This window comes from Haemaphysalis longicornis, unplaced genomic scaffold (assembly GCF_048455015.1).
Source record: "Haemaphysalis longicornis isolate Haplotype H1 unplaced genomic scaffold, Haemaphysalis longicornis Haplotype H1 scaffold_80, whole genome shotgun sequence".
NCBI lineage: Eukaryota > Metazoa > Arthropoda > Arachnida > Ixodida > Ixodidae > Haemaphysalis > Haemaphysalis longicornis.
The window spans coordinates 1,091,027-1,108,623 of NW_027526446.1; positions in this window are offsets into that span (position 1 = coordinate 1,091,027).

The window sequence follows — 17,597 nt, forward strand, 5'->3', positions numbered from 1 at the left end:
GCGTTACTCACACTGATATCAGCGTGGCGTCCGTGGCTTAGTCGGTAGAGCGTCGCGCTGCGGCCGCAAAGTCCTCGGATCGACACCTGGCGCCGGATGCTGTTTCTTTTTTAAATATAGAGGAGCACTGCGGACGCCGCCGCCGCCGCCGCCGCCGCCGCCGGCGGTGGATGGTTTGGGGTCGCTTATAAAGTGCTTTCGCACTTAAAACTACCATGCGCGGTTTGCGGCGGCCGCACCAACTAAAGGCTGTGACGACGGGAGGAGACCCACCGTGATTGGACGATGTCCAAGGTTAGCATTCAAACAAGTTTTGGTCCTGTAAAACATGCTTGACATCCGACGGCATCGTTGGATGGGCAATCTCGATATGTCAGTAATCGTCGTACCGCGCTTCTGCCATGGTGTCGGCTGTAAAATGCATAAGATAAGCCTCCCAGGACGGCTTGGAAACGTGGCAGTCACTAGCAGAGGCCTACACAGTGGATGAACGCCCTCCGCGTCCCCGCAGACGCCCAAATGCCATGCGCTTTTCCTCCATATTAGATGCAGAGCCTCTGATTCACTCGCCTTGTCCCTCCGGCGTCGTCGTCGTTGTTGTCGGCGTTGTCCACCCCTCTGCCATTCTCCTCGCCGCGCGAGCTGGGCTCTCCGCCGCTCTCCGCCGCTCACCCCCTCTCCTCTCCGATAACGAACACTCTCTCGCGAGGTGCATTGGATTGGATTTGATTTGATTTGATTTGATTGGATTGGATTGGCTTGGATTGGCTTGGCTTGGCTTGGATTCGGTTGGATTGGATTTGGATTGGATTGGATTAAAGTGGATTGTGTTGGATTGTGTTGCGTCATAGCCGCGGCACGTTGCGTCATAGCCGCGGCAGACGCGCTGGGGCCGGCGCATGTGCAGTACTCTCTCTTCCGCGGTTTCCTCTCCTTCGGGCGCGCTGCGCATATAACCGGTGTGCCGTTCTCCGGCGAAGCAACATCCACGCTTGGCTCAAACACCTAGTCCACGCCGCTTTACAAGTACGCCAACGTCGTCATCGACTGGGACCAGCTTACGCAGTCCCCTCAACGTTATGCGCGCTATACAACGCGTTCTCTTCGCCGCTCCGCCTATGCGTCGCATCTACACAGGGGTTCCCGCGAGGGGAGGTGGGAGTTTTTTGGAGCTTGCCTCACTCATGCCTGTATCGTAACAGGCGTGTTCGCACCAGGCGAAGGGTCTGTTTATTCTGGCCTGTGCCCTCTGCCCGCGAGCAGTCGGTGCTTATGGCAACAGCACACCAACGAGAACTCGCTAGCGCGACAGTGTCAGCCTGCGCGCGTTCTGTGAACTATTTCGTGGAGCAGTGAACGTTACGGCCCCCCAAAAAAGGTGAACTCAGTAGAGAAAACATCGGCCGAAAACGAAAAAGTCAACTACTAAAAAAAAAGAATGTACACTCGGGGATTCGAACTCATGACTTGCAAAACATTTGCAGTAACGTATCCAGCGCTTGAGAACACTCAGACACGGGGCGAGCGCTGCCGCCCTCGGAAATATAAGATTTATAATGTATAACCAGTTTGCACTTTTATTTAGTTTGAGCATTTCAAGCAGCTTAGGTGACTATTTGTTGTACTGCGCTCGTGCAGTAAGCGTCCCCCAAGTTTCCACAATATCTCAGTCTAGCAATTGCATTTCTTAGACGGAAAAGCGTTCGCAGATGCGTAGTGCTGCTGACCGCTGTGCTTGTTCACCCAGCGCAAAAAAGTGCTTCCTGCAGCCTAGTTTTACGCTGTACGGTAATAGTATCAGTTTATTTTATTTCCTTAGTACCTATATTCACTTCGCTGACTCTTCTCTCGCCTTCAAGTTGCTTTAGATTTTCCTACTCGCGTACCAGTCAGCGAAGCGTCGCATGTGCACTTTTGCAGCGCTTGTGTGAAGCGACCTTGACTTGGAGCTAGATACAGTGTACAAACTAACAAAGTAAAGAAAGGCACATTCTTCCATTCACAAACGTGTCCTGGCTTCGTTTCAACTGAGCGAACGATCTGCGACAACCCGTCGGCGGCCGGCGGACGAAACGCTGGGCCGACTGACTCCATCGGAAGGCCGGCGAGCCGTGCAGTAGCGCAGCCAATTCCCAGCTCATCTCCTACTGAGGTCACACGAAAACGCCACAGAAAATGGGCGAGAGTGCAGAGAGGAGGATGGAATTTTCGAATTGATTTTTCTGCTAAATAAATTCGCGTAAACGCGCTCAGAGTGATCGAAACAGGGCCTAGGGACTCCGGACTACAATTTGCGCTCGTAATCCCGCAATGTTTACAAATCACTTCAGTGTCCATTTAAATGTAATGAATAATTGTTTTCCAGCAGTTAGAATGGTGTGGTAAACAATGAAAGGGACAAAAATACACGTTAGCGTAGAATTACCGATGCGCACTGCTGTTGGTACTGGGTGCCCTATGCTTGTTTTAGCTGCATGCACAGCAGTCTACCGCTTAGGAGTTGTCTCACACGACACTGGCCGATTGGCTTAAGCAACGTTGTCTTACGTGACCCTGTTTTTCGAGCACATCCCCTGTTTCCCGAAACGATTACTTCCTACAATAACAAAAACAAGCCAGGTGGAAATGCGGTCAAAAGCAAAGCAACGGCGGGCAACCGTGCGTGGATGAGTGCGTTAGTGCTATTGGGAGGACTGACGGCAAGCTAGGCTTCAGAGACGAGTGACGCAGTGGAAGTTCGTTTGAATACGCGCACTTACGACTTGAATGCAGACGTCACGAAAACACACGATTCGGCGGGGGAATCAAAATTTTAACTTGAATTGATTAATTTCTCACTGAAGACGGCATCATTTGCTGCCGGACAAGCGATGGGGCAGTATAAAACACGAAATCTTTCGAATAAAAAAATTCCCCCGCATTTCCCCGAGGGGGAGAATGTGAAAGTGCGAATGCACGGTTGTCGGCCCGCTTGCGGCGCTTGCGCTCGGCCCCCGCAGCCCACCGCCTCGCCGCCTTTTCTTCCATCGGGTTTGTAGTATCACGTGTACACCACGCAGTTATCAAGCCGCTATAACGCCGCTGAGTCGCCAACGCACGCCGCTGACGACGTAGTTTGAATGCGTTAAAGATATAAGGCGCGTCACTAACACTGATATCAGCGTCGCGTCCGTGGCTTGGTCGGTAGAGCGTCGCGCTGCGGCCGCAAAGTCCTCGGATCGAAACCTGGCGCCGGATGCTGTTTCTTTTTTAAATATAGAGGAGCACTGCGGACGCCGCCGCCGCCGCCGGCGGTGGATGGTTTGGGGTCGCTTATAAAGTGCATTCGCACTTAAAAAACGATTTTGTATTTTGTCTGCATGGCCCCTTTCAGGGTGAGTTCACCATCACTCAAGTATGGCATTTTGGTTTGGTTTCTGCTTCATTCACGCGAGCCTTAACTCGAAACCTGCATGTAACGAAAGATTGCGAATTTTTGTCACCTTCGTTGTACCTAGGTTTAACTGTATTAACTTCGCTAACTCTTCTCCCGGCTTCAATGGGCCTTAGATTTTTCTACTAGCGTACCAGTCAGCGAATCGTCGCGTGTGCGCTTGTGTGTAGCGACTTGGACTTTGTGGGGAGCGCTTCGGCGCCCCTCGCCACGAGCTCTCTCCTCGGGCCCTCTCCGCCGCCGGTCACCCACCGGCCACGCATGGCCTCCAAGATTCCCCCGCGCACACTTTGCTGCCGCGGGACCTGGGGACGTCGGGCCCCGAGAGATGGCGCTGGCGGACACGACGGGCAGCGGGCAGCGAGGCGAAGGAGCGGGTGGTGAAGAAGAACCGCGCGCGGGGACTCAGGACTCGGGAGGGACAGAGTGTTTTTTGGTGTGTCTGTGTGTGGCCGGACGGGTGACAGCGTGGAAGATGTGAGTAAAGAGTTTCTCATTGTACTCAACCGCAGTGTGCCTCATTTCTGGACGGCCGTAGAGAGCAGGACCACAACTTAGAGCTAGATGCAGTCTACAAACTAACAAATTAAAGGCACATTGTTCTGGGCACAATTGTGCCGTGGCTTAGTTTCAACTGAGCGAACGATTTGCGGCGACCTGCCGGCCGCCTAAACGCTGGGCCGACTTATTCCGTCGGAGGGTAGGCAACGTGCCGTGCAGTAGCCCAGTCAAGCCAAGCTATCTTTTTTGACGTCATACGAAATGTCGTAGAAAATCCGCGAGGATTCAGAGAGGAGGGCAGCATTTCCGAATTGATTTTTCTACTGAATAAAGCCGCGTAACGCAGCGAGAGTGGTCGAAACAATGGCCTAGAGACTCCAGACTACAATTTGCGCTAGTAAACCGCGATGTTTACACAGCACTTCAGTGTCCCTTTAAGAGAGGGGCCGACCTAAGGAAAGCCAAGTTAAAGCTAGTGAGCACCACCAGCTCCAGTGGTTCCTCAGTCTTCGCATCTCAATTGCGAGGGTGGCCGATTTTTAAAAGAAAAGCTGGATATGTCTAACACTACCTTCCGCCGGTTCCCATTCCAGTGAGGCTGCTTTACTCGCAAACGCCCTTTACCTCCTCCTCACCGTCACCGCCGACGCCTCTTACGCAGGTTTTATACCTCTCGCCATCACCGATGCCTCTTCCAAGGTTGCGCAGTCGGCTGCTAACAGGGCTCGCTGGTACGGACGCGTAATCGTTCGCTCGGATGAAGAATAGCGGCAATTGAAGAACCGTAGGCGCGCCCAGAAGCGTGAACGGGAGGGAAAACAACGAAAATCCGCTGCCGCACAACGTGAACCATCGCCGTTGCCGCCTTAAGTTTTATCTCGTCGAGTAGCTGCGAATCCTTCCCGGACGTTAGCATGGAACGTCGACGTGAATTACTAACGATAATACAGTGAACTCCCGCTAAGATGAACTCGGTTAAGACAAACTCTCGCGTATGCCGCACAACGCGGAAACGTTTCTTTGATTTTCCATTGACCCAATGCAAAAAATATTCCGCTTACCAAGGCTCTAGATGCTGGCGGCCAGGTAGACGTGATCTGTTTTGACTTCTCGGAGGCGTTCGAGAAAGGTCCACATAAAAAGTTAATAACTAAAGTGAAGTTAATTGGAGTTCCTTCAGATATAACAAACTGGGTCATATCTTATCTACTAAGCCCTAAACAGCTCGTAGAGATTGAGGGATCGCGCTCGCGTTTTTACACGTTTGTTTCCGGAGTACCGCATGCGTCCGCAATCGGTCCTGTTGTATTTAATATAAAAAAATTGATGATTTGGTTAAAGCAATAGATCCCAGCGTATCAGTTAAACTATTCGCAGACGACTGCGTTTTTTAAAGGTAATCAATTCGACGGCAGATCAACAAGTTTTAAACCGAAATATCTGTCACTTTCAAACTTGGTGTACGGAGTGGAACATGGTAATTAAGTTAGAAAAAAACTGCTCACTTGCGTGTCACCAACAAAATCAACAGGTTTAATTTCAAATATAATATAAAAGAGTCGCAGATTAGACAAGTGGAACAACATAAATATTTTGGTGTAACAATTACCTCAAGCCTCAACTGGACAACCCTTAGTAAACACATGCTCTTCTGCACGTAAAAAACTAGGGTTTCTAAAGCATCGATTAGCTAATACCCCCAGTTCCTCAAAGCTTAAAGCATACAAAACAACGGTAAGACCGTCTTTGGAGTACGCCTCCGTAGTACGGGACCCTCACACAAAAAGCAATATACAAGAGATTGAAAAAATTCAGCGCCTGGTAGCCCATTTTATTTACAGTAGGTATAGACGTCGAGATTACCCCTCGACGATGTTATAGTTGGCAAATCGTGAACCGCTCGAAGACAGACGACGAGCTGCTTGACTTAACTTACTCCGTCTAATATATTTTTCTGAGGTAGAAATAAAGCCGGATAATTACATAGTGAAAGATTCTTCCGGGCCTTCCCGTCACAAACACAGCTGCAGAATCAAGCCAATCTTCGCAAGAACTAACATTTACAAACACTCGTTTTTCCCGAAATCAATAACAGCGAATTTGTTGCCCCGAAACTCAACTCTCTGTTCCAACGTAACATGCGCTTTGTTTCCTGACTTTCACAATACTCATTTCATTTAAGAAAATGTTATGTGCATAAGAGTGGGGTGCTTTGATCTTGGGTTGTGTTGCAGTGTGTGTACTCCGCCCTGTAAAAATGCGTAAAATTTGATGGTGATTGCCATTTTTTTCTTGCCTTTGATGTATCCTAGTAATATTTTTCTTGTAACTTTGTTGTACATTTATTTTACCTTTGAATGTGCTGTACCTTTCCTGCTTAGACCTTAGATGGTTCGCAGTATATGATAAATAAAATAAATAAATAAATAAATACAACGCGACGCCGTAACTTTTGCATGTCTAGCATCTCTAGTGTCTGTGTCGCCTGCCAAAGCGCGCTGTATACAGTAATTATGCAGTGTTGAGGGGAAGCAAGAACAAGGATGCAGAAACATAGTTGAAGACTATCTAAATAATTTATTGCCAGCTTTATATTACAAAAAATTAAAAAAAACACCATCTAGTTTCGAGTATGTAATAAGTTAAAAATATATCCGGGACGCCCCGCTGTATCTGGCGGGGTGAGCCAGATCCGAGACGCCTGCGATTTCTTTTCTTTTTAATCCCCAAATTTATTTCTCAACCTGAGCACTCTAAGACAGCAGTTTTAGAGAAAGTAAAACTAATCAAGCGCGGCATTTTTTGCGGCACATTTTTTACAAAAGCTTCATTTGCGTTGCCACAAAGTCGCTGCCGGCCATGCCACGCAGAGCTTCGGCCGAACTACCGGGTATGGCGGCACCCGTGGATACACGGAGCGCTTTCACACAATCACGTTGACACTAGCGCCAGATTCCACTTTCAGTAAGCCAGTGAGAAACTCTATGCCATGCCCGGCTTTTCGGAACTCGAAATAACTGATTGGATTATAAAAATGTGGCCACCGCCCATTTTGGGTGCGCAACACAGATGACAGGAAGCTTTGACCGCTGACCATGGCCGTAGCATGCATCTGCCAAGCGCGTGCAGAAGAAACTACACAAGCTCACAGCCTACACAGGCTACAAAGCTTAGAACGCCTACAACGCCTGCACAGGCTCTGCTGTACAAGTGTTTATTTACATAAGTTTGTGGCAATATCATAGAAGATATCACACATGAAGTAGCCCCCGTTTCTTCGTTGTTAGGAGACGACAACCGATGTCATTGCGCAGGTGGGTTTACTCTTTGTGACCGCGAACTTGTTTTCGGCTTCGTCATATACGCCGGAAGGTTTCGAATATCCGGGGGGTGGCGCTAACGTGGTCCTTCTCCTGCTAATGGCGCTAACGTGGCTTCTCTTCCTGGAGATACACAAATCTGCCGCTTATTATGAGCCCGTCGGCTTGAATAACATCCGTGGAGTAGAAAGGTTTCTCGCACACTTGTACGTGCTTCGGCTCAAACTGAAAGCGTCCGTCTCGCTTCTACCTGTCGCGCTGTTCGCAGTCGCTAGGGCGAAGCATTTTCCTATGTACTTCGATAGCCAGAACGGCAACCAAGCACGCAGCACATCTGACACATCGTATAGTTTACATGGTTTGCCCTTCAAAAACCCCCTCAGCCCCTGGCGGCTCAGTCCGGATAGCAGAAACTACGCTCTGTTACTGTTTTGATTATTTTTTTGCGCGTGTAATTTCATTTTGTAGTCCGGCATCTGTATCACTTACATCCACCTGAAGCTTCTTTGAACCACCCTTAATGGTCTGAACGGCCCTTTCGGCTAGACCGTTTGATTGTGGGTGGTAAGGTGTCGTACGCAAGTGTTTGACGCTGTTTCCGACCAGAAACTTGGCAAATGCGTCGGACGTAAACTGGGTTCCATTGTCGCTGGGTATACCAAACCGGCTAAAGATCTCGCGGAGCGCCGTGATAGTAGCCTCGGCCATTGCGTGCTGCATGGTGACTGCCTCTATTCACTTGGTGTGCGAATTCACCACCACCAAAATCATCACGCCGTTCAGTGGCCCTGCAAAATCAACATGCAGCCGTGACCACATCTCCTGAGTCATCGGCCAGTTAACAGGTGGCTTCGCCTATGGCATAGGCCGAGATTGTACACACCAGGGAGTATTACTCGTCATTTGTTCGATGTATCCATCCAATCTTGGCCAACAGACACTCGTGCGAGCGACCACCTTCATTGCAGAGACCCCCTGGTGCGTCTCGTGGAGCAGTTCCAGCATCTGTTCACGTGCAGCAGCAGGTACGACGGCCCCCAAAACACGAGACCATGAACCAACGGCAGCTCCAACTTTCTTAACAGATACGGTTGCAAGCGCGGGTCGGATCCTTTCCGGTCCCGTGGCCAGCCGTTGTGTATAAAAGTTCGAACTGTCTTGAGTAGCTCGTCCTTTGAAGTCATCTGCCGGAGCCCCTGTAACGAAAGATGCGTGTTCTCAAATTGTTGCAACGAATGCACGTACTCTGGAAACCCCTCGATGACTTCCTCCGGGGTGTTCAACGGAAGTCGACTGAGGGCGTCCGCGCTTTCGTTGTCAGGCCCGGGCTTGTACTCTATCTTGTACTGGTGGGCTCCCAGAAGCAAAGCCCAACGCTCGACCCTGGCCGCGCCCATGAATGGCGTGGGGCAGTCTTCTCGGAACAAACCCACCAACGGCTTGGGATCTGTAACAAGTAATAAAGATCGCCCAAGCAGGTAGTCCCGAAACTTCGCAACCCCAACCACCAACGCCAACGCCTCTCGCTCGAGTTGTGAATAATTTCGTTCCGCCTTAGACACAGACTTCGCGAGCGGAACCCAATCGGCTTGTCGATGCTTCCGACCCGATGAGATAGCACCGCTCCTATGCCGTGCGGTGACGCCTCACACTCGAGGCGCAGTGGCTTGGTAGGATCAAAATGCGTTAGCATCTTGGCTTCCTGCAGTGCGAGCTTCGCTTCGACTTGTCAAACGCGTCCTCCTGTTTCGGGCACCATACCCAGCGGGAATCCTTACTTAGCAGGTCGTAGAGCGGAGCGAGCAGGCTAGCCATGTTGGGAAGAAACTTGTAGTAAGTGAGAAGACCAATGTAATAACGCAACTCGCTTACGTTCTTGGGACTTGGAGCCTTCATTACAGCTTCCATTTTCTTCTCCGGGGGCTGTAGACCTTCGCTGCTCATCCTGTGACCCAAGTATGAAACATCACGCCTGCGGAAGGTGCACTTGCTTTTCCGGAGCTTCACGTTATTCTCACGAAACCACTGGAGTACCTCCTTGAGAGTGGTTCCCCCGTCCAGCTTCCTTTCAGCAACCAGCACGCTATCCAAGTACACTTATACCCCTGGAATGCCTGCCAGAATGGTCTCCATGGTGCGCTGAAAAAGAACCGGAGCAGACGACACTCCGAATGACAGGTGGTTATAGCAAAACAGTCCCCGATTGGTGTTGATGACAGTCAGTTTCTTGGACTCTTCGTCCAATGGTATCTGATTGCGCGTGTCGCTCAAGTCCAATGTGCTGTACTAGTCTCCCTGGTTGAGAGCAGCGAAGAGGTCGTCCATCACAGGAAGTGGGTACTGTTCCGTTTCACACGCTGCATTGACGGTTAACTTGTAATTTCCACAAATCCGGATTGACCCGTCTACTTTCTCAACAGGCACGATGGGCGTTGCCCACTCAGAATGCGCCACTGGAGACAGCACACCGGATGCCAATAGTAAGTCCAACGCGACGTCCACCTTGTCCTTCGTGGCGTATGGTAGCGGCCTTGCCTTGAAGAACTTTGGCACCGCACCCTCCTTCACGTACAGGTGCGCCGGTGATAACTTGAATAGACCTGATTCCGGTTCAAACACATCCCTGTAGTGTTGCAAAATGGTCTCCAAGTTCAGACCTCCCTCGTGACTGGCAGAGCTGGACAAGCTAAGAACAGGAACCCCCAAGTTGTTTAGCTTTTGTATGAGGTCTCGACCACATAAACATGGCCCTGACTGACAAATCACTGTCACTGGCCCAGTAACGGTCTTATCACCGTAAGAAACTGGGAGAGTCAGCTTACCGGCGACTGGCAGTGGTCCCACGTAGCATGACAGCTTCAAATCAGACTTCTCAATCGGTGGCCAGCAAGCTCGATGGCTGTTATAGGCGTCCCAGGATAACACACATACTGGTGAGCCGGTGTCTATTTCCATAACGAGGTCCACTCCACCCCAAGAGAACTTACGCCGTACTGGACCGAAGATCTTGTCCTTGACGACGGGGTCTTGCTTCAGAGAGGACAGCTGCGAACACAGCGTTCGGTCGTCGTCCGAATGCGGGTCGCCCGTAGTGGCAAACGTCTGTTGCTCCCTCTTGCCTGTCGAACGGCATAACGTTGCAAGGTGCCATTTTCTTCCACACTGGAAACATTTGGCATTCTTGAACGTACAGGTCGCTTCGGAGAGCTCCTGGCTGCCGCACCGGTCGCATGCTTTCGACGGTCCGTTCCTGTCCTTGGTGCTTTTCCATGAAGACCTGTGCCGCCGCTCACTTCCAAGCTTGTGTAGTTCCGGCTCGACCTTCACGTCCGGAACCTTCATAAGCTTTGCGTCTTGACCCGTTGCTTCCGCCACGAGCACAATGTTCTCCGCTTCCTGCAAAGTCAACTTCGGTCGAGCAAGCAAGGCCCTTTGGGTTTCGACACTGCGAATTCCGTAAACTATTCTGTCCTGTAGAATGCGGTCCAACATTTCCCTGGAGTTGCATATGTCGGCCGAGCTTCGAAGTTCCAAAATGAACCTTTGAGCAGATTCGTCCTCCTTTTGAATCCGACTGAAAAACTTGAAGCTCTCCGCTATGTCGTTCGGCTTCGGTGCAAAAAAGTCTTCCAAAAACTTCAGCGTTTCCGCGTAGGATAACTGATTAACCTTACGCGGTGCACAACGCCCACTTAACACATCGATGGTTTTTGTGCTGAGTGCCGAAACGAGAAGTGCTCTTTTCTTAGCATCATCTACAATGCCGTTTGCCTCGAAGTACGATTCAATGCGGATAACATATCATTTGCGTTGTCCAACTGTGGCATTTGACCCGGCATTTCCACAGGTTGGTGATTGCCTCCGTAATCCTCAAAAGGCTGGTTCCATACTCGTCGCCATTGTTATCCCTCCTGGGCCGGCGGGGACTGAGGGTGGCCGGACGGTAACAACACAGCACGCAGACCGCCGTTATAGTGAACGCTTTATTTTGTGAGCCTGGCCTTTTTATAGCGGTGGCTAAGGAAAAGGAAAAACGACGTGATTTACTGACGTCACGATAACAAGCTTCCAAGTTTGCAACGTCAGGCTACAACAGTTTCGATCCACGAATTTTTGGGTTGCGGTCCCAGCGTGCTTCCACTGCGCCACTCCGCTATTTTGTATTTTCCCTGCGAAGCAATACACCTCTAACCAGCCAAGGAAGTTTTTGTGTCCACGTCAGCAGAAAACCCCCAGGCTACTACTGGCTACACAAAGAAACATCCCAGCTACACAAACTACTGGCACCGCGAGGGGTCGAGCCTGGGCCATAACAGAAGCAGAGCAAGAGCCCGTCATCTCGCCGACTAAGCTACGCCCTTTTTTATTGTCTGGTTTGGGTCAATACATACATACGAAACATCAAGAAAATTACACCATGGGAAAAGACACTAGCACATCAACATATATCCTCTACATGCATAAAAAGTAACATGCTGTTTCTACATGCGAAATTATATGTACAATACGGAAAATATGTACAATTTGTATAGAAAAGTCGGATGAGGCAAGGATTCAATGTAACATTTTCATCAAGACCAATGGCTAACACACCGCAGTACTTTGCCCTCTGCATGCAGCACTACTATATACATTTGTTATACGCATGCACCCAAGGCCTATTTACACATACTTAAAACGCAATCTATGAATCCCGGGTGACGGACCACACTTAGGCAAAAGGGAGCAAAACTAAGACCAAATACAGCTGTTAGTCTTCGCGGACAACCGTTTATCTTCAAGCGTAGCGACGCGCAAGGGCAAGAGGCAAGTAAAAGATGGTGATGTAAAAGTCACCCCTAATGGAGGAGCCGAGTCGGCTCCGAAACGTTGGGACCGCTTAGAAAAACGCCCTTGGTTGGTGTGTTTGCCTCTTCCTCAAGTTTAACCCAACAAGACAGAGTTCTGTCGAAGATGTTCACATTCAAATAATTGGCTGTGTATAAACGTGCGTTAATTTAACTAGTGCGGACACAGGCCAGTAGCGACGACCTTTCAGCAGTATCCAAACAACATCGACTAAGGCCCCTAAAATAGCTAAGGTAGCGCCACCTTATGACTAGAGACCGGATTTTAGGCAAATGCCTATTTTTTTCCTTGCGTTCCTATCGCCCCATTTCGATATATGAGCACGAATTGGAGGTCAAGAATGGCTTTTATGGTGGTTTTATGGTGCCTATAAATGCCTATTTTGGGAGTTGGGGCCTACACTCCGATAAATGCCTATAAATGCCTTTTTTCTCAAATTGGCGCCTAAATCAGCACTATGTAGCGTCAAGTTTTGCTTTCGAGTGCAATTTGATACCTTTATTAATTCTACCTGGAAAGATTTACTGTTCTGAATTCTATGGGTTTGAACCTGGTCCTGTTTTTAACACTCCCCCGCCCTCCCTTTGCGCCGGTGCAACCGGAGCGGTGGCTTCTGCATGCTTTACGGGTGGCTTTCCCGCAGAACTTGGCGGTTGATGCACAACTCTACTCCCCAGGGGAACTATGATACCGTCAGGGGCCAAGAAAGGGATGGGGAAAAATTACGCCCACATCCCCTCGCGGGAACCCTGGTGTGATGCAACGCATCTGGGTGGTTCCATTGGTGTTTCCGTTGGCTTGATTCTCTAAAGGAACCGTCGCATCAAGCAATCGTCGAGTACTGCGAGAGAGTGCAAACGGAGCACGGACGACCGTCGACTGAGACCGCGTTCGCTATCGGAGAGAGGAGAGGAGGAGAGGCGCACCTGTGCCGACGCCCCCGCCGCCGCCGCCGCCGGCTCTAGGTGATTGGACCCGATCAATAGGAGGCACCCTTCCTTTCTGGTCGGTCTTTCAACGTGCACGGTCTGGCTTTCTCCGCTGCCCTTTTCAGCCATGCCGAAACGGAAGACGCCCAGAAGTGCGTTGATCCGACAGTGGACACTTCACTCACCATGCTACAGAATAGACGGAGATACCGTGTTCTGCCAACCGTGCAGAAAAATGGTGAGCCGATGAGTTTTTACGTGGCGTGAGTGTTTCATGTGTTATTCTAAACCACGGCCCTTCGATCAAGTGCGCTTGATCCAGGGGCCGTGGTCAAACTCGAAACTATGCAAAGTTGTCCATTGCGCCGCCTTCGTTGGGGCCTGGGCGTCATTGCCGCGATTCGCTGTTATTGCTTTTTGTTTATACTGCCCCTTCTTCTGAGAAAAGAAAGGAGGCACCTGTGTATTTTGAATACGGCAGACAGCGTTCCTTTCGGTGCATGCATTTTTTCAAACGTTGGTTATTTTGATTGCTAGCGTTGTTTATAAGTTTTAAACTTTCAATACCATTTAGATTATTGAAACGAAATATTTTAGATACCTTGAGAAGGAGATTCACATTTATATGTACCGTCCTGTGTGCTGCGTTAAGTGAAAATCCAGAAATTTCTTAATCAAACGAGCAATTGATCGGTTGGTACTGAAGGATGATGTTTCAAAACTAGCGCTGATGAACGGAGCGTGTTTTTAAGATATGCACTGGACATCCGTTAAATCGAAGTCCACCTCGTAGCTACTCGGTTAATTACATGCAGACGCTAGCTAGAATTGCCGAAGTACGCCACGCTAAGTTAACACGCAATTGAATCTGGTATCTTACTCCCCCGCCGTGCCACCGTAAAATTTAGGGTATTGATGGCGCGCGCCGAGTCAGTTGAACAGAACGTCAATGGAATCTGCCTTCTTGTTTTTCAAGTACGTTTTGGTGGTATGACACGCGTAGCAGCGCGGAGCTCAAGTGCAGTTATACCATCAAAAAGGACGCAGCAGGGGTGTTCGAGCGCTTCTGTGCGGAAGTTAGAATGTTTATTGATGCTTATCGTATTTATTTGTCTTCTGTTAGCATGTCAAGACGCTTAGTATGCTAGCATGTTTATCTGCGCTTTGATGTTGAATATACGCTTCGTATTTAAGAAATACTAACGCATTTGCGCAGATTCCTTGCGAGAAGAAGTACCACCTGGCTCAGCATGAGAAGACGGCAGGTCACCTGGCATACCTTAAGCGGGACAAGCCCTCAACATCCAAACAGTCTTTTTTGACAACAGCCTTCAAGGACGACAGGACGAACGCTTTCAACATTGATTTGTGCGAGGCCCTGGTGGCCGCAAACATCCCTTGGACCAAAATTGAAAATCCCGTGCTGAAACAATTTCTACAGAAATACTGCAATCACAACGTGCCGTCTGAGTCTACTTTGAGGAAGAACTACCTCCGGCCTTTGTAATAACAGACATTAGCAAGAATCAGAGAAGAGCTTGGCGACTCCTGCATTTGGATTTCCGTAGACGAAACAACAGACGTCGAAGGAAGCTTTGTCGCTCACTTTCTTGCTGGGAAGCTTGCGGCGCACGAGAAGACAAGGGCTTTTCTCGTGTGTTCGAAACCTTTGGAGAGAACAAATGGGGAGTCTGGAGCATTCTTTGTAAACGAATCCCTAAAGGTTCTTTACCCTACAGGAGTCGAGGCCACCAAGGTTCTGTTGCTCTACACAGACGCTGCAGCCTACATGCACAAGGCCGCTCATCTCCTGAAGGCCTTCTACCCGTAGATGCTCCATGTCACCTGCCTAGCGCATGCGCTTCATCGTGTTTGCGAGGAACTGAAGAAGCACTTCCCTGACGTCAACGAGCTTATTGGTTCAGCCAAGGCCGTGTTCTTGAAGGCACCCTCTCGCGTGCGCGTCTTCAAGGAAATGCTGCCTGATGTGCCCCTTCCGACAGAACCCGTTGTCACACGATGGGAAACGTGGCTAGAAGCTGTTGAGTACTACAACTGCTACTTTTCGGACATCAAGGCCGTGATCAACGGCCTTCCAATTGACAAGTGTGTTGCAGTCACAAAGGCTCAAGCTGTCCTCTCCGTGAATAGCCTTCCAGGAGACGTCGCGTACCTTTCCGCCAACTTCACGTTCTTAGCGGATTCTATCAAAAAACTTGAAAGTGCGGGAGAAACTCTTGCTACGAACGTTGCGCTAATTCTCCACGCACAGCAAAGAATCGCCACCGTTCCCGAAGAACCCGTCGCCAAAAAGGCACGTGCGAAGCTGCAATCGGTCTTGGACAAAAGCAATGGGTTTTCTCTCCTTAAAGAAGCTTCAGAAGTCCTTGCTTGTGAGCACTGTAGGATCCCAGTGTCAATTAACCCATCGAATCTTCCCAAGTATAAGTACGCACCAATAACATCTGTCGACGTCGAGCGTTCGTTCTCCGCGTACAAACTCATTCTCAGCGACAAGAGGCACAATTTTGAACCCGGAAATCTGGAGAAGCTGGTAGTTACCTATTGTTTCTATAATTTTCATAGTGATTTTTAAACTAGGTTCCGCGTTCTGTACAAACACAATTCTTAATATTTATATTTCGAACAAGCGTATGTGCATTTGGCAGTGTTGAAAGGTCTTGCCTGTATAATTAAGGTACCTGTAGAAAATTGCTAAAGGAGCTACGTAAGTTCTCACGTAACATGTTAATTTCTTAACAAACCTTGTCTATCTTGCATTTATTATTTTCTTGCTTTATTGTAATTTAATTGCGTCAGGCAGACATAACTTTGCGCTTTTATAAATCAGTATTACCATATTTCAAGTATTGTTTCTCCTGCCTGTTTCGAAATATGCGACGCTCGAGTGACTTACGCATCTGTACATGTATGTAAGCAATGCGCTTGTGAAATTAAGCCAATTGATCGCCATTAGCCCAGAGGTATTACGGGGCAATTCCACGTCTAAGGTCAATGTATAGAACTTGTTATGAGAGAAAAATAAAGAATTGAATTGAATTGAACTGTGACTGCCATTGTGGCCTCATAGCAATGACATTTTTGGATTTCCTGTCGTGCTTACAGTTCGCTCACGTCTTCACTTGAAATTATTAGCATTTATCTAAAAATTTATTGCGCCTATTTTATTCTTTTTAATGCCTAAAACGTTGTTTTTGCCGCCTATTTTTGGCGCCTAAAACGTGCTTTTTTAGTGCCTAAAATCCGGCCTTTACTTATGACCTGACCGCCTTTCGCCCTCACCCACACTCCTTCCCTCCTTCATATTTCGCCATTTTCTTTTTCGCCAGCGAGCGCCGCGCGCCATTGGCCAGCGGCCAAGTGACGTAGTATCTCGTCCGCGCGTTTATTTCGTCACCTTCGCGGCCGGGTACCCATTTAATTTCGCCTTCTTTGACCGGGCTGCCTCGGAGCAGACCTTGCTGGAGCCGCCACCGTATAACAGATAATAATCGAACAGTTAGCTGCTTGTTTCGAACAAATGTCGCGTCGGTGTCAATTCACGGATCTTCTCGATGCCAGTGTTTGCCTTCGGCTGATCGAATAAGGTCAGGGATGCCAAAAGACTTCGTAATTCCGTCCAGGGAACGCGACTCAGAAAGAATAAATGTATGGTTGCATAGATTTTGACGGGTGGACTAAAACCTGACACTATTATCACGCCTTGGCGAGGTAAGTTTTGGAATTTTTGTTTACGCTTTGTTAAATTCTGCCCACGTTTGAGTGATCACTTACGAATAAATGCGTAACCACTGCGCAGCGGTCGTCCGCCCTTTGTTCTGAGTAGGCATTACGCGCAGCGGAGGGCTCGTCACGTCGTTAGCTTTGCTTTGGACCGGAGGCCGTGTATTTGCGCGCTTACTTCGCAGCATAATTATCAGCGGCGTAGCATGTCCAGTCGGTTGTCGTAAGCTTGCCGTGCCTCAAGGGCCTGAATTCGCACTTGTTGAAGTCGACGGCAGCTTGCCTCTGACCGTGTAGCGTGCGTGTAAGCCCTTTGTTGCGCGAAGTCATATTTTGTGTCTAAGCGACACGGGTAGTAAGCTGTTGTTGTGACATTGGCGCGATTTGCTGCCGAATATGAGCTCGTTCGGTAAGGCGCACATTGAAGCTTTGAGTGGCGCCCCCTGTATCTGACGTCGGCTTAGGGACCCGCTCCGCTGTCGTCTGCTACATTCGCGCCGCTGCTAGCTACACTAGCGCCGCGCTTGTGACTTGCAGCTGTGCCTGTTCTACAAATCGCCCGCTTTGATGCTGTAATGCTTTAAAAAGCGTATTTCCACCTAGATTCTGACTCCTTTGAATAATTGGAAGCTTTATCCCGCACAAGTTTACAACCCACGAGGAAAGAAAGAACTTAGAGCACCGCTCAGACGGTCGTGTGTACCTCGTCCTTTCTAGCATATTTGAGAGTTTCAGTCCTCAGAATTGCTCCATAAGTGTTCAAAATGCTTAGGCTTCCCTAAAGTATTTCTGAGATGCTCCTATGAAGACTCACGTCTAATG